At 35.1% G+C, this 18,908-nt stretch overlaps 1 pseudogene; it reads left to right on the top strand.

The window, feature by feature from the left end:
• Positions 1-7,908: 7,908 nt before the first annotated feature.
• Positions 7,909-8,977, top strand: LOC118895341 (annotated as a pseudogene).
• The last annotated feature ends 9,931 nt before the right edge of the window (positions 8,978-18,908 follow it).

Genomic DNA, 18,908 nt, shown 5'->3' on the forward strand with positions numbered 1-18,908 from the left:
CTTTGTAAATACCTTTTAGATAGAAATGTTTATTTCCATCCTCACTATCAGAGTTTAGAAGAGTCATCTGTTGCTCTCTAACTGGCTTCCCTGCCTCCAGGTTTGTCCCTTCTTCCCACACTATTCTCAGCTCAGCAGCCAGATAATCTTCTTGAAAATAAATTTTAATGTTGGCATGTCATTTCTTATATGTCTTCCCCTTGCCCTCATGATAAAGTCTAAAGTTCCATTCAAATCATGTTAATTCTTCTTTAGCTCTGATCTCCCTTGTTGCCTACCAATCCCCAGTCTTAATCCATGCTCCAGATGAATTAAAGTGTTTTCATATCCCTGAATCCTAACTCAGACTTTATGATTGGAACATTTCTCCCCACTTCACCTAATCTGAATACATTCTAACCTTCAGTCACATTCCAGTTGAAATAACATTCCTTTAGGTACTCATATCAATATGCTTACTATGCACACTCACTGTATTTCCCTCTTAATCACATTGACCACCCTTCACTTAAATGATATGTTTAGTTGTTTGTAATCCCTACTAGATTATAACTTTAGTGAAGATAGAAGTGAGAACCTTTGTGATTTACTGATATATTTTAAATATTTGGCACAAATAAATATTCAATAAATCTTTTTGAGTACATGAGTAAATGAAAAGAAGGTGACACAACTTTGTGCTAGATGTTCATGAATAAGAGTAGATATGTGTGCACATGGAGGTGCAGAAAAATTTTATATCTTTAGGTAGATTCATCACAAATCACCATATACAGATTATTACTTGCTCTCAGAACCTCAAATAAAATATAGGAAAATAGTAAAAACATGAAGCAATAATGTAAAATTATACGATGTGACTACACAATACTGGTGTTTCTAAACACATTATATTCCAGTAGGCTAAACATATTCTCAAGTAGAAAAAGAGTCAAAAAGAAAACCAAATCCACCAACCTGCTCTTGTGAACATTAATTTTTTATGGTAGAGAAAAATATTTCACTTGCTCTGTTTTTTCCAGTTAAAACTGAAAAGTACTTCGTTTATCTGGTAGATCAGATTTTAAGAATAAACATGATTGTTTTAAGATCAAATGTATTCTGCATCTTACACGGATACTTGTTAGGTCTTCTAATTCACTAAGGCATTTTTATTTACTTTGGAGATTCAGCAAATTTGAAGAGCGTGCTGTGACAACAGTTTGACTAGATTTAATGATTATGCATCTTCACTTATTAAGTACAAAATTAGAATTTATAACCATTTCAGAGTTATAAAATATGGTAGAAGACTCCTCTAACAATCTGAAGATAGGAAAAGGGATACAAATCCATTTTCGGCTTAATTAAAAAATTTTTAAAGTTCTGCTATACATCTATGCACACACATATACATATACAAATACATATATAGTACAACTTGTTTTTCATGAGGTTATATTTACATATAGTGGCCAGGATCAAACAGGATAGAGAAGTATAATGACAGATGACCAGTATTCAGTCATAAAAGTTTTATTAGTCAGACTTTAGTCATCAAACCAGAGCCACTAACAGTATTATGGGAACAAGTTGTTTACCATAGAAATGAGTACTTACACAAATGTGGCAAAGTTAGGGAAAAAAAGGTTTCAAAGTAGCCAGTCAGAGATACTTTCTATACTGTTTGATCCTGGCTGTTATATAAAAATATAACCTCCTGAGAAAATCACTAATTGTAATAACCTGAAGCAGTGATGTGAGTGGGTATTTATGATTCTATAGAAAAAGCTTAGAAGCTGTGAAAATCTGGTAGTCCAGTGTGTCTTCGAAGAAGAGTTTCAGAGTGAGGTCCGAGAAAGCTGCTAACTCTGAGGAAGCTGCAGTCAAATATTAGATAGTTGTCTTGTGTTACTATTGAATGGTGGGTGGGGCCACTGATTGGGAAGACAAGATAGGAGTTCAAGCCCTTTGGGCACATCTGCATTTGTATATCACTCAGTTTGCCCATCATGACAACCTAAGAGTAATGGCTTCCTCTTCACTTTTACCATCTAAACCCCACATATGTTCCTGTTTTGGCCAATTCCAACCCAGAACCACATAGGCAAGAGGACTTGAGAAAACAAAGTTCCTAGACCTGAGTTATTATAAGCAATTCAGAACAAAAAGAAAAGCCCCACTACACCATTCCCCACCCACCCCCCCAAAAAAAAGCTGAATGGAAAAAGGGAGATGAAACATCTCTCATTCTTTATGGAACAAAATTTAATTTTTGCATACAAACATTAACCTCATCAATATGGTCATAAAATTTCCTTAGGTTGATTTCAAATGCCAGTACTTTTTACATAAACTACAGATAATTAATTCATTGACCATTCTATTTGTTTCATTTAATTACTATTTAATTCATTCAAAAAATGTTTAGTAAGCGTTTGTATAGCAAACATGTATAGGGGGTACAAGTGTAAATACAAGGGCAAAGTTTCTTCACACATGCAAATTACATTCCAGTGGTAAGAGAAAAATAATAAAGAAATAGAAATGTAAGTTAATTATAGTGATGTAAAAAGAATAAAACGGGGTAAAGAGTTTGAATATGGGAGGGACTAATATATCAGTTTTACGGAGTGATGAATGCAAAGCTCTCAGATATGACATCCCATCAGAGACCCATAGCAAAGGATCAAGTGAGCTCTGCAGATACCTGAGCACTTATGGCTCACTTATGGCTCCTCTCACAAAGAGAGGAGCAAGAGTTAAAACATAAGAGGCAGGAATGTGTTTACTGTTTTGAAGAAATGAAAAGAATGTTAGCATGGTAGACTGTAACTAGGAAGAGGGAAATTGAAATGTGATAAAGATGGAACAAGAATGTGATAAAGAAATCCTGGAGTCAGATTTGGAGTCCATGGTATGAAGTATCGAATGTTTGAAACAGGTACCTGATATTGTCAAGATTTTTATTTTAAAAGGATTACTCTAGTTACTGTATGGAAAATGGAAAGACTGGGCTTGTCAAGCACAGCAGGAAGGTTAGTTAGGAACCACTTATTTCTAAAAAAGCTGTAAAAGCCTATTTTGTTTTAGAGCAGGGCTCCTTAGTTATTAGGGTTGAATGGATCTAAACATTTCCCATAAAGACCTGGAATCAAGCACTGCAGACTCAAAATTATTTTTAAAAGACTCAAATCCAGATTTGTAAATAGATATCAAATAATCTGTAAAATAAGACTTCAAGGCTCAATACGCCTATTGGGTGATATTTTCTTTATTTTAATTAGGCAGTGCATACTGCTTTATTTTTTCTCTCCAAAGGGAAAAAGTGCACAAAGATGGAATTAGCTTAAAGTACAGTGTATGCCACTTTTTATTTTTAAGAAAAAAATATGTATTCATAATTTTAAATAATGGAAGCTAAAAGTGTTGTATCTGCTATAGTTTGTCTCCTCTATATGAAACACCAGAATTAGCAATTCCACAAAGCATTGTCTTCCACAAGTATCTCTTGTAAAATTTATCTTGGAGCTAAATATAAAGATTGAAAATAATAAAATAGAACCTACTTAATGTTTTTACATCTTTGTTACTCACCAATAGTAGTTTAATAAATATTTCTTATATTTTAATTAGGACTTTCACTAGTTGACTGGTTTCTGGGCCACATGAAACAATTTTCACTTTTCCACTGACGCCAATTATCCAAGCTAAAATCCATCTTCCACTCTGTGGTATTTCAAATATGGTATAAATGATGAAAATGCAAGCTGTTGAAGTTATTGTCGGTTTGACTGTCTTTATACTAGGCTGAGTTGCATAGATTCATCATCAGTTCTAGACTACAGCATTATTTTAATGTAATTTCTGCAGTTTTATCATTTACTGATATGTTTAATTGCACAGAAGTCGGCCAGTAGTATAAATTAAACAGCTGTGTTTTTTGGTTGAGATCACCATGTTAATAAAATTATGAGCTTCTAAAATATCTTGTCAGATTGTAGAAATTTAAACTGCTTTTCAGTTTACATGATCATTTGAAAATTTATTACTATGAATTTTAAAAAGTATGTGTGACAAGGCTGTACTTAAGCTTAAAAGAAAGTAAGCAATGCCTACTCACAAAGTGTTCCTGATGGGCCTCATTGAAAGCAACTCATTTAGAAAGCAGAGGTAGCGTTCACTAATCACCTATCTCATTAAAGTTGAGACAGTAGCATAGCAATCCATCAAGCTCCAAATCCTATTATCATCTATCTGAAAACTAAAATTGTGGATATGAAATATAAATAAAGTAAAAATTGGCAGATAGAGATAATATACCTAAATCATTGTTGCATACCCTAAATTGCTTATTTTGTCAAGGTATAAAATGTACTGCACAGAAAAAATTATCCATAAAAGTATATTGAACCAATTGTTACACTTTCCTTTGCACAAACCAATCCCCAAAGCTCTAATTAAATTCCTAAATATATACAATCCCAACAGCTCTCACAAACACATACAACACAAACAAGACAAAATAGGTATCAATGTAAAGTACTAAGTATACACCATTTACCATTTGAAAAAAAAAAATCTAAATCAAAGTCAACTCCTGATATAAATGACCACTAAAAAAACTGACTAAGATCAATAATTTTAAATGCCCTCAAATGAAGTTCATACTTCTGAAACAGATTAAGGATAATTCTCTCTCTCTCCCCCCTCTCTCTTTCACACATGCACACATACTTGATGCTAGTCGTGAAATAGCTGTACTTTAGTTTTCTGTTTCTAAATATATATATGGTTTTCCTGTGTGTCTAAAATAACCACCTTAAATAAAACAAATAAATAAAACAAAGTCAAAAGAGAAATGATCACATGGAAAAAACATCTACTTGCAACGCATATCACAGCAAAGGCTTAATTTTCTTACTATATAAAGACTCCTACAATTAGTAAGAAAAACACCAAAATCCCAAGAGAAAAATAGGCAGAGGAGAACAGATGAATACCAGAAAAGGAAAAAAACAAAACAAGTCTTAAATATACGAAAAGCACTAGGAATAGGAAGCCCTCATTTTTCCACTCCCATCCCCACTGCCCCAAGCCCCTCCTTAGTAGATAGTGTCTTAAGTTCTTCTCCCAGTTTTCCTGTGTTGGTATAGTATTCTCCCCTCCAGTATGAGGCTTTAATAGAATCTGTTTTTATCAAGCAAATATACACCACTTAACCAGTCAATTCATTCTGCCCAATAGTTTCAAGCTCTACCTTGGATTCCAAACATCTTTCTCATAGCACATACCATTTCTCAGATGGTGCTCTATGGTAACCTTGCAGGCCTTAACAACTTAATACAAAAGTGCCAGATCTACACTGTTGGAGAGTAACACTTTTTTCACCCTCCTGGAAATGCGCTACTCTGGATCTTGCTGGATCCTAACATATTCCTCCACTTAGATTGGAAGTAGAGAGAAGAGACTTACAGAATCAGAAACCTAGGAAAGAAACTCTTGAAATAAGTAAACCTTCCCCTTTTGCCCTCCTTCTTTTCTTGAAACAAGCTACCCAGAGAGCACCATATTCAGGTCTACTCCTTGGGAGAGGGGCTCTGTGGGAGGGAGTCCTGACCAGTCCCATGGCTGGAGAATAATGAATTTCAACCTGGACTTGAGCATAGAAAACAGACTCCCTGCAGTTAGACTCATTCATACTCCCATATCAGCATTTCCCACTGGTATTTTCTAGAGCCCTTGGTCTTGTTTGGTCTTGTCTGGTTCTGGGAAAATTTGACGGTACTCCCTCAAAGAACCAAATACACACAAGTTCCTCTCAAAAGCAGGCAGATATTGTTTGAAAACCAAAAGTATATATAAAATAACCAACATATAGCACAGGGAACTATACTCAATATTTTGTAATAACCTATAAGGGATGAGAATCTGAAGAAGAATGTATGTGTGTGTGTGTGTATGGGTGTGTGTAACTGAATCACTGTGCTGTACACCTGAAACACGACATTGCAAATCAACTATACTTCAGTAAGAAAAGCATATGTCTCATTACAATCTACAATATCGTTGTGATTGCTCTTTAGTACTAAATTCTCACCCTTGCTTGTCTTTCATATGAAAATTTCTACAAGAATTGTTCAACCTGTGCAATTTTAATACTATCTCATAGCCAATACATTTCTGACAGATATAAAAACTTTCATGTACTTTTACTGTCTTCAATTTTTTAGAGCAATTTTTTTTGTTTGTCAAAACAGACTATTAGTGTTAACCAAGTTAAATCAAATTTAAATGAATTCAGACAGCTTAACACAGGAATGCATTCATATGCAAAGCACACAATAGTCAAATCAGATAGAGAAGTTAATATAAGAAGTTTTAGAGAAAGGAAATCCCATCAAGTGCAACTTAACCTAATTGAGACTGATTTTAAATCACTTTTATTTCAAAGGTAGATTTCATCTTCCAAGGATAGCTTTTTTTCAACATGAAAATCAGAGCCCTTTGAATCTTTTTTTCCCCCCCTTTTCATCTTGCTATTTTAATCCACTAGGTGGGTGAATTTCTGTCTGGCAAGATTTCATTATCTTCTGCTTTGATTAGGAATCATTACAATTTGTAGTATTTCCTTTACTTCCTTTTAAAGAACTTCAATCTCTGTTGGTTTAATAAACATGCTAATATATGTTATAGAATAAAACTCTAAGTAAGGAGATTAGAGCAGGTTCTAGTGTGGAGAAAGTATGTTATTTTACTTTTTGTCACTATATATTAGAAATTTCTAAAGGGAAAGGGTACTAGAATTTTTGAATAATTCTTACAGAGTCAATAGCAGACATTTTTATTACATTTAACAATATATAACAACTTTTATTGAATGGTTAGTGTGTGACGAATGCTAACTACCCCACTGAGGACATGTCAAAATGTCCTCCTAAGGCTAACACCAAAAAACTAAACAATTACAACTAAGGACTAACTCTTCTGACAGCTAGTAGTATGGGGCAGTTTGAAGGGGATTTGAAATATATATTTGAAGAATTAGAAAATGAAGTTTGAGAAATTGATGTCTAAGGCAGTTTCTTAAGATGAATATGGTTTATGCAGTTAATGTGTGTATTGGGACCAAAGAAATATGAATAATTATATCATAGCTCTGTCTATAACATTAATAATCCATTTTTATTAACCATCTTTGTTCAGTTCCTGTGACTTTCTTATGCACAAATTCTACCCATTTTTCTTTTTCTCTTGCCTATTCCATATTGATTTGCTGATGTTGTTTATATACACATATGAGAAAGGCTATGCATATATTGGTTAAAAGTGAGAATTTGGACTTCTAAACCACTACCTGTGTCTGAATCTCAGCTCTGTCATGTGTAATCACTGTGACCTTGGGTAAGTTCTTTAAAATCTCAATGCTTTAGTTTTCTCATCCATAAAATAGGATAAATAATGGTATCAATCACGCAGGGGAGATGTGTTGATAAAAATAATTAATATATGTAGAATTCATAGAAACAAATTTGTACATAGTACCAAGGGTACCCAGTAAACTCTTTGTGTTTGCTATTATTTTATTAGATATTAGATACTAAGTTTAGCAGCAATCTGCCACCAAGAGCTGTCTAAAAGCTATCAAGCACCTTTTCTATATTTCAATAGCTCCCTAAATTGTGAATCTTACTTTCCCAAATTGAAACCCTACATTTCCAATCACCTTTTCTGCTAGCTGGCAGACATGTGACTTAGGTTCTGCCAACTTGATGCACCTGTGTGAGTTCTGATTCATATGTAAGTTACGTCAGAAAACCAGCCAGGTATAAGGCACCCAACTTGCTGGAGCACATAGAAGAAAGGGAAGTGAGTTCATGAGGTTGGCAATAACGGAGACCCTTTGTTCCTCCAGAGATATGCCTAAAGGCATTCAGAATGGTCCAGTGTTTGATGTACTATTGTAAGTTACCTGACAATATAGCCTCTAACAAACCTAGGCTGTCCTGAACCTCTGGTAATAGAATTGTTTACCTTTCCAACAGGAAGTTTGGGAAAGCACCAACATCTGCATGTGGGCTGTGCACAGACTGACTATAAAGGCTTCATGTTGTGAGAACTGAAATTCTTATGAGGTAGTTTAAAACAAAAAAAAAACATGTCAGTGAGGCCTACTTTGGATGCATATGTGCAAAATAAGTCCATGACAGGATCAAGTGTGCTTTCCTTAGTGAGGAACAGAAACATTGTCAAAGTGATGAAGGCATGAGCACAGAACCAGAAACCTAAATTAAAAAATAAAGCTTTTTTGAGTAACAAAACAGTTTAAAAACTAATAAAGTAAGATAAATTATTATGACAGTCCTTTTCTAATTGTGACGGAAGTACTGGGGGTGTCAGAGCTTTAGTTGCTCAACCACATAGTTCTATATTGTGGTCTGAGAATTGTTCCTTGAAGCTTATTAATATTTCTTGATAAATCTTCCTGTTTAAACTTGTGAGAGTGGAGTCCACTGACATAGTGTAGGGAGGATGACCAATATAGTAATTGACATCGGAGGAAGTTACAGGCGTCCCGCACTCCAAAAAAAAGAGAAAAAAAAAAAGGGAATTTGAAATGGGTCATCTCATTTGAGTGAGTTTGAAGTCAGTGAGTAGAGAATTGATTAGCATTAGGAAAAGGATGTGAGTATTCCATGGCACATAGTGACAAAACATTGACTTAACTCATCATTGTGGTCCCTTGGAATGAAGTGTGTATTAAAGTAACCTTTTGAGGATTCAGTGTTTACTATTTACACCACTTTAATGGCTATCAAAAATACCAAGGCTCTTTTGTGCATAGACTGCTTCTAACAGTCCTGGAGAGTTTAAAAAATAATTTAACAGCTCAAAGTTTTAAATTATTATTCGACCATTACTAGATAAGCAAAAGATTCTCATAACATGCTTAAAATGTTTTTTTGTCATTTAGCAACAGGGCTGTTTAGCAACATAGAAACTGCTGTCGTCATTACTGTGTTTCAGGCTAGGCAGAATCCACAGCTGCTTTAGGCCTCTTTCTGTATGCATTCATTCATTCAACAGATATCTCTAGCCAACCACATAAAAGGAACTAATACAGATGCTGCATTATAGAAACTAAAGAAATGGGTAAGTTCTCTGTCTTCAAGGATCAGAAAATAGATAAGAGGATAGGTATTAATAAGAAAAATGAAGCTGGCTAGGGAAACTAGAAGGATGGGGTAAAGTTTTACAGAAAATTATCAGGGAATGCCCTATGATAGTCTGGATACTCCACGAAGCAGACACCAAGATAAGATTAGATGAGCAAGAGATTTATTAAGGAAAGTAACTGTGAAGGATTAAGAGGCAGAGCCAGAGAAGGTAGAGAGAGCTTTCAAACCACCTATGAAAGAGAGGGCCAAGGAAGAATATTTGAGTATGTGAAATCTCAGGCTACAGCAGTTTTTAAAAAAATTATGCCGAGGCAGACAAGAGTTCTCTAGCCAAAGTTAGCTGTATGAGGAGTTTCTCATTCTACAGGAATGGGCCAGCAGTAGTACTCTCATTATGGTCAGCCACTGACTTGGAACAGCCCACAGGAATCATAGCCTTGACTCACGATGGTAGTGGAACCAGTTGGGGGCAGGAGTCAGTTATGTTTTCCAGGGTAGGAAATCTGAGCAGCATATTTTCATGTCCACCACGTCTCTCTAATGAGATAGCATTAGAGTATAAAGCTGAAGGAAGTTAGGCATCATGTCATATGGATAATAGGAGAAGAGCATTCTACATAAAGGAAAGAGCAAGTACAAAGATGCTGAGGAGGAAATGTGCTTGGCATGTTATATGTACCTATAGCCTAGTGAACAGAATGAAATGTATAAAAGATGAGCTCGAGGGACAGCAGGGGCAAAATCATGTAGGGCCATGTAGGTTAAAAAGAGGAGGGGAGGGGGTTGATGGTAAGAGTGTTGATCTTTAATGGGGATGGAAACCTTTGCAGAGTATTAAGGAATGACATGTTTGAAATGGTCTGAATTATGTTTGATCACTCTTGTTCTTTTGTGAAATACACAAAAGAACAAGAGTTCTTCTCTTCTTCTATAGAGAGAAGGATTGTAAACAAATCAGTTAGGAGGCTACTGCAAAATTCCAGTAGAGAAATGATATCTTTGTTTGTTTCTGGCCAGGGTGTTTGCAACAAAGTGAGAAGTGATCAGATTCTGAATATATTTTAATGCAGAGCTGACAAGCGGTGTGAGAGAAAGAGAAGAGTCAAAGATGACTTGAAATTCAGGGATTGAGTTGCATGTGTCAGATGACAAACTACAGTGGAGGCTTTGGGAGGACAGAGATCATTTCAAATTCCTAAGCCCTCAAACCGCACCAAGTCTCCTCACCTGGCAGAAACAGCTTCTCCCATTGCCCAGGGAGTCTCTTCCTGGCTTGATTAAAGATTCTTCAATGGTCTCACCTTAGGAAGTGACAAAGACAAGGTACCCAATGCAAGGAAATTGGGTTTACTTGGGAGGTAATTCCAGGAAGCTGGATGACAGAGCAGGGAGAGTGACAGAGGGAGGAAGGCAAAGCTTATTAAAGGCAGATTGGTGAGGTCATTACCATAGGCAGTGTGGATTCTGTCCAGCAGGGACTCTGAAACATGCATAGAATGCTTCCTAGAATTGCCCATTTGAAGGAAAGAAGGCTAGGGACTTTACGTGTAGTCTTCCATTATTTATTGGTTGAGTAAGGATGGGTAAGAATAGTAGAAGATGAAGTAAGAGATTAAAAAGACTGGGGAGACCACAAAGGGCCTCACAGGCCATTGTAAGGACTTTGACTTTTATTCTGAATGAAATGAATAGAAACTACATGATTTCACCAACAGAAGAGTGACTTAATATTTAACAGGTGTCACCCTAGCTACTCTATCATTCTACTGGTTCAGTGAGACCAGTTTTCATACATTTTTGTTTTCAAGATTTCTATCAACTACTGTATATCCTGTGAATTTGTCTTTCAATCAATGTTAAAAAATGAATGAATGAATGACTATAGTTCCAAACCATACTCATTTTTCTAAATTAAAATATAGAGAAAATAAAAGTGCTGTGGATCTCATTTGTGTAACATGTTAAAACTATAAAATATTACGTATTGTTTGCAAAAGGTTAAATATGTTATATGCAGAAAAATGATACAAGCCAACTTCCCGATGGTGGTTACTTCTGGGTAGAGAAGGGAAGAGGATTCTCACTTCAGATTAATTTGTAATGTTTTTTTTTTTTTTTTTACAAAAAAAATTGGAGGAAAATATAACAAAATGTCAGCAATTTTAAATCCAGGATGATGCTATACAGTTAGCTTTTGCTGTATAACATACCACTCCAAAACTTTTTTTTGCTCAAAACACACCATTTATTTAAGCTCTTGATTTTGTGGATGAGTTTAACTGATGGGTTCCACTGCTAAGTCTCCCCTGGGCTCACTTGTGTTTGTAGTCAACTGCCAGATCTTCATGGGTCTGGTCTCTACAGGGAGGCCCTATCTAGGGCAGCTTTGTCTGCCAGGAGGCTACACCAGGCTTGTTCAAAAAGTGGAAGGAGGGATTCAAAAACCACAAGAGGTAAAGTCCAGTGTGCAAGCATCTTTCAAGGTTCTACTTGCATCATACTTGCTAAAGAGCCTTTGGCACATGGCTAATCCAGATTCAAGAGGTGAACCTGGGGAAATAGATTCCATCTATTGATGGAAGGAGCTCAAACTATTGTCATCATTTCTGCAAAAACACCACAGTTCTACTGATCACAACTGTTCACATTCCTCCTGCCTGAAATATGTTCATTTCTACCCCAGGATCCTCCAGTATCTCACTGAATTGCACATCAAGCTTGAAGTAAAGGATCTCATGGTCTCTATTAATGTGAATGCAGATGATGTCCCTCTGGTGCTTCCTCTTAATTCACGGCCCTATGAACTAAAATGGCAAGTTATCTGCTATCTGTCCCCCACACACACATACACATGATACAATGATGAAAGAGGGGCAACATAACTGCAATTGACACCCATTCACAGGGAGGATGTATGAGAGGTGCATAGCAGTCACTGGTCCATAGCTATTATAAATTACTCCTGGGTAAACATTGCTAGGTTCTCTAACCCTGGGGACAGGACCTAGTCATTTCCCTGGAAGTGGCTCCCAGTTCACAACTGATTCTCTACTATTACCATAAGAATATCTATTTTCCTGTCGTTCTCCATAGCTGGCTCTTAACTCCACATACCAGGTTCTTGGCTTCATCCTTTGAGAAATTCTACCTTTTCTCTGTGAAAAGCTGAGAAGATTACTCATCCTGTTTTCTGTCCATAGAAAATAAAAGGCCCAGAGGCTTTTATGCAATTTTCTTGGTCCCTTTGTTTCAAGATGGGATCCTTTTAACTGACATAACTCCCTTTAAAAATCTTTGTAGGCTATCTGTGTATCAGATAATAGACCATTGCGCTTCATAAAAGCCACATCACTAATTGTTTTCCAGACAGACTTTTCTCTATTTTGAACATATCCAACTACTTAAATCTTTAGAGGTCTTAACAAAGGGTCTAAAGCCAACACCCTAGATTTGATCTGATGCCATAACCCTGCTTTGATCATCATGACCCTGATGCAAAGTTTCATTGGCAATTCTTTGGATTTCATCTTCCAGTTTTTTATTTATTTTTAAGAATCTGCCCTTAGCTGAAGACAAACAGTTTCATTTTCCAGTTTATCACTTTCTGGCCCATTTACATTCCCTCTAAATTCTTCTGGCAAACTGAATCATTCTTTCTTTAGCTCATCTCTCTCTTCCTGGAGCCTATTTATTTTAGGCAGATAAAAGAAAACAATAGACACGTTCAACATTCTGCTTGGAAATCATGTTGCCAATGACAAGTTCATTAGTTCATTTCTGTCTCCAAGTTATTGTCGCTGACAGTTTTGACCTTTTTTTCCATCATGCCATTTACTTGACAACTTTCAGCATCCACAAAGTTTGCTTAATATTTTTCCAGGTTTTGTTAACAGCACATTTTTTTCCCCAATTATGGAAATTTATTGACTAACATGATCACACATATATGTGGGAATTAAGACAATTACAGCATGTATACTTTACCTCAGGTATTGACATATCCACTGATATCATCATCATCGAAATTCATATGACAGTATAAGTTATTCAGGAAATACTTTATATACTTTATCTCATTTAATATTCACAGAAACATTATAAAGTGATTTTTTAATGGATGTATTTTATGGTTGAGAAACAAGGAGGTTTAGAAAGTTTTAAGTAACAAACCCAAGTTCACTCCAAAAATTCCCAAGTTGTGCACAAGGTAATCTTCAGTATCTACTAAATAGCCCGTGGACAAATTCAAAGCAAAATATAAAGTAGGAGAATTTGGTTTTTCTTTTATGAATTTCCTCAGTGCCCCTTGATGATCTCAATTCCTTTGTGTGAGCAAGAAACCAATTCAATGGTAAATAAAAGACATAGTCTCTAAAAGTACTAAACAGTCATGATTTACAATTGCTTTTTATCAGAAGAGTTTTAAAAAGAATGTCAGTTGGTAGGATGTGTACTACAGTAGTTTTGTCCTTGTCAGGAGGTAACTGGAAGTGACAAATTGTCCCTCTTCTCTCTTACCCACATGGAATACCAGTGACAGAAATTGTCCGCAATGCAACACACTGCTTTTGAAACCTTGTATACTACAGTCCCAAAGTTAACAGACAGGATCCTTATCAAGTCTGAAAGGAACAGAGGAGGGAGCCCAGGAGAGTGAAAAGGCTAACAGCATCTTTAATATTTTCCATTGTTCCTTCATTCAGTACCACAAGTTTTCTGTTCCTGTTATGGGAACACTCTTGTTTCTAATTTCTGTATCAGTTATCTAGTGCTATGTAACAAACTACAGTCATCACTCAGTATTTTGGGTGGGGGGATGGGGGGTGGGGTGGGATTTGTTTCCAGGAACACCCTAGATACCAAAATCTGAAGATGCTGAAGTCCCTTATATAAATGGCATAGTACAGTTGGCCCTCCACATTCATGAATACAGAGGGCTGACTGCACTTCATACTTGATGGATTAAAACAGTGGCTCTTTACCTCAGCTAGGCAGTTCTTCTTGTTCACCTGGTCTTACACTTGAACCTACAGTAGCTACCAGGACAGCAGGGGTCGGGGTCAGGGTCATGGTTGGAGGGGTGGAGGCTGCTTGTGTCTTTGCTCAGAAGAATCGCTCATTCTCTCTCAGGCTATCCAGGGGTGTTTTACACAGTGCTGGGAGACTTCCAAGAGTCGTAAAAGAATAAACACCAATTTACAAGCATTTTTCAAGTATCTGCCTATGATATGCTCATTAATGTCTGGTTGGCCAAATAAAGCTGTGTGGCCAATACAGAGTCAAGGGCAGAAAATCTATCTCTTCTTGGGAAGGCAAGTCTTTGCAGCCAATTTTTAGTCTAGCACAGGTTATATTATTTTCTGTATGTCAAAATATATAATTGTAAATTTTTAAAAAGCATTTAAATAAATTTTAAAAGAGTAAGCATTGTGAAAATTAATGTTTTGCTAATATCAATGCATATGTATTAATGTCATTCCTCATTGAAGTAATCATTATTTATTTTATAAAGGTTATTAGTTTGTATTTTAATTTCTGCATTTATTGATTTAATTTTCATTCATTCATATACTATTTATAGAGCTAATTTCACAAGCAGATCAATAAAGAATTAGCCCAGGGATTTGTAAAACTCAAAGTAATTGTTGCTATGCTTCTAATGGCCTAAGGAAATACAACAGGACAGGTTTTTTTCCCTAACATAGTCCCACTTTCCCCTTCAACATACACACTGGATGCCACTGAGTTCAAAGTTTTCCTCCTACAGGTAACTTCAAAAAAAAAAAAACCAAGAAAATTAAAATCTTATTTTTCTCTCAAAAACAAAAAAAATCTCATTTGACAATAAATGTTGGAGAGAGCGTAGAGAACAGGAAACCCTCTACACTGTTAGTGGGAATGTAAATTGATACAGCCACTATGGAAAACAGTATGGAGGTTCCTCAAAAAACTAAAAATAGAGTCACCATATGATCCAGCAGTCCCACTCCTGGGCATGTATCCAGACAAAACTATAATTCAAAAAGATACATGAACCTGTATGTTCATAGTAGCACTATTTACAATAGCCAAGACATGGAAACAACCTAAATGTCTATCGACAGATGAATGGATAAAGAAGATGTGGGGTGTGTGTGTGTGTGTGTGTATGTGTATATGTATATATATATATATTTATACATATACACATACATATACATACAGTAGAATATTACTCAGTCATAAAAAAGAATCAGATAATGCCATTTGCAGCAACATGGATGGACCTAGAGATTATTATACTAAGTGAAGTAAGTCAGAAAAAGAAAGACAAATACTATATGACATCAGTTTTATGTGGAATCTAAAGTACGACACAAATGAACATACCTACAAAACAGAAACAGACTCACAGACATAGAAAACAGACTTGTGGTTGCCGGGGTGGGGGGACATGGGGGAGAGAAGGATTGGAGTTTGGGATTAGCAGATGCAAACTATTATATATAGGATGGATAAACAACAAGGTCCTACTGTATGCAAGGGAAAATATATTCAATATCCTGTGATAAACCATAATGGAAAAGAATATGAAAAAAATATATATGTATAACTGAATCACTTTGCTGTACACCAGAAATTAACACAACATTGTAAATCAACTATATTTCAATAATATTAAAAAAAAAACTTGTTTGATGAAAGTAAATACTTTTAGTACTATGGATGCCATAGTTGCTTGTCTTTGGTAATGTTTTCAGAAAAACCAAATTTACCAAAATACAGTGTGGAGTTACCTTATACAATGTCAAAGATATATGACCATATGTTTTCACTATTGATGTTTTTAAAAAAAAATGTTGTAGGTAAATTTTTGTTTATTATATAAGTAATATTACAAAATATCAGTTATAGTCTGTCAGTATTATAGAAACACAAGATGTGATCTTGCAGTGTAAATACCATGGATTCTTTATATTGTTAAGAGATATCACTAAAATGAATGAACTCCAACTCTTCTCAGTCTTTTCATCACTTGGCTAAAGATCCTCATTCTGTTCCTTTAATTCCTGCTTCCTAGTTCTCTGAAACTGAAATTCGAACTGTATGTAAAATACATAATTAAAACAGCTGTTTAAGAAAATAGACCAAAAAATAATTTTTTCCTCTATTAGTACCCAACGTCCTTTGGGAAACTTATCTTTTGCCTTTGGATAAAATCAAGTGGGCCTATTAGGTTCCCCATCTTTTCCTAACTAGAGAACAGGCATATGGTCAAACTAGGCCAATCATAACACTGTGATAAAGCAAAATTTTCTGTTTCAAAAAAAAGGCAAATGACAACATTTTAATTAATAATAAGTACAATAAATAAAACACAATTATCTGTAAAAGCAAGCTTTCTAAAATCTACACCCAAGCATCGCTTAGGCATTACTATTAACTGGTCCTCTCTACACACTTCATTTTTATTCTGATAATCTCAGAATTGCCATTGATAACAGGATATCCATGAAATAAGAAAATTATGACTGGTACTTGGTGTTCTCCATCAACAATAAATGAGCTGGAAAGAATACATTCAAAGAGGCATAAAACATTTTGCTTTAAACACAAAGCAAATCGATACTAATCTGATCCAGTCAAGAATTAAAAGCACATGTTATATATCATTCAACCCTTTTTTCAAATGTACGCTTGTCATATACAAGGTTTTTGATGTTGTCATAGAATTTGATGGTTATGTTCGGTTAGAGGAAGGAAGAACAACACACTGGACAAATTCATTCCCAAACTAGCCATTTTTAAAACTGAATACATTTTAAAGAAAATGGAATTTAATAAAAAAGTTTGCTAGAATATCCATCATACACACTGTCAGTAATAGTCCTCCTTTCCAGCACTGTTTTTATTCATTCGTTGAGAAAATATTGATTAAACAACTACTATAGGCTACCATGATTATAGGTGCCAAGTTTAGAGCAGTGAACAGACAGAAAATTCCATGTTTACACAGGGTGTATATTTTGATGCTCTTTGGTGCTGATCACTTCAGTGACAGGGACCCCCATCCTTGAGTTCCTCTCTCCTTCTGCTAATAATAACCATGTTAGTTTTCTCAGGTTCTTATTCTTGAATTTTAAAAATTCTTAGAACAGGTCAATAAGTTTAATCACAAAGTCTTGTATTCCAAATTTTGTTCCTTGATGCTGGTAAAACTTTTTTAAACTTATTTTTAGTTGAATTTTATATTGCATTCCAATAAATTGTTTTCGTAAACATTTCTAGACTTCATCAATAGATGATATATATCCTACTCAGAATACAGATTGGAAGTTGGGAAGGCAGGTGAATTCTGGAAGTAGAAATTTGAGATCCTTAAGGAAGAGTATGCAGGCTGCAAAGCAAAGCAAGAATAAAACCCTGTTGAACACTGAATGTCAGAGAGTGAAAGGATAAATCACCAAGAGGAATTAAAAAGGATTAGAAGATTGATTGGAATCCAGATTCTGGGAGGCCAAGGGAAGACAGTTTCAAAAAGTAGGGAAAGTATGTAATGTCGGATGTCATAGAAATTGATATCTGTGATCATATATTAATCCAGTTTGCTTAGATCATTCTTTGTTCTTAATTGATCAGTTTATTCTTTTTTTCAGTAAAACATTTCTAAGAAAGTGATTGACTAAAAGTATGAACAACCTTGGGCTGGAAGTAAGAAGTCTGTGGTTCCAGTTCTTATTCACTTGGTAAAGGTGCTGAACATCTATGAATCTGTTTTCTGATTTTCAAAATAATATACATGATTCCTATTCTACTGAAACATTTTTGTGAAGATCAAATCAGTATACATATGAAAATACTTTGCAAAATATCATATGACTTAAGGAAGATACTTATGCTTTAGAAAAAAAAGTGTTTTTTTTTTTAAACTACAGACCTTTCTACTATCTCATCTGCTAAATTTAAATTATTTCTTTCATTTATTTAATAAGATTGAATGCAGTACTCACACAGGAGAACAGATCTGATGTAATCTTTAAGACTCTCCTCAGGAAATTATAATCAAGCAAAAGGTAATTTTTGACTATAGAAGTGTGATTGAAATTTACCCAAGAACGTTATCCTGAAATAACTCTGGGAGTCAAGAAGGTGAGACAATATTAACAGAGGAGTTAATTTAGCAAAGTCGGTGATAAGTATGTCAATCAAAACTTGAGAAATATTTGCAATAATCTGCTTTTGAATAGTCAACTGTTTACTGCATTTTTTAAGTCTTCCTATTTCACATAGAAAATGAACTTGAATCACAATAATTTTGCTTAAATGGATATGAATTTTCAAACAGTCATTACAACTCCAACTTTTTTTCAGCTAAAGAAAGTAGAATTTCTCTGTTTTTCTAGATTATATCATTGAAAATAATCTAAAGGATTAATTGCCCTTATTGAACCACCATTTAGGAAAGCAGCACCAATTGTTTGAGGGATCTCATTGCCAAAAAGCTTCATACAACCTTTCTTCCACTGTAAGTAACATCTATAACCTAAGACTCTAGACTGCTCTTTGTCGAAAGGATTTTCAGAGCACATATATAGTTGAATATATCCGTGTTATGCAACACACGTGGTATTTTTAACACATGTATATGTGTATAGAATCTTATTATTTTCCACACCCTTTTCTCATTCCGGCCTTAGGCTGTGAGTTGCTGTTTTCTCAAACCAAACTTATTTCCTCCAGGTCTTTATTCTGCTCAACCCATCACATTCC

This window comes from Balaenoptera musculus, chromosome 5 (assembly GCF_009873245.2).
Source record: "Balaenoptera musculus isolate JJ_BM4_2016_0621 chromosome 5, mBalMus1.pri.v3, whole genome shotgun sequence".
Lineage (NCBI taxonomy): Eukaryota > Metazoa > Chordata > Mammalia > Artiodactyla > Balaenopteridae > Balaenoptera > Balaenoptera musculus.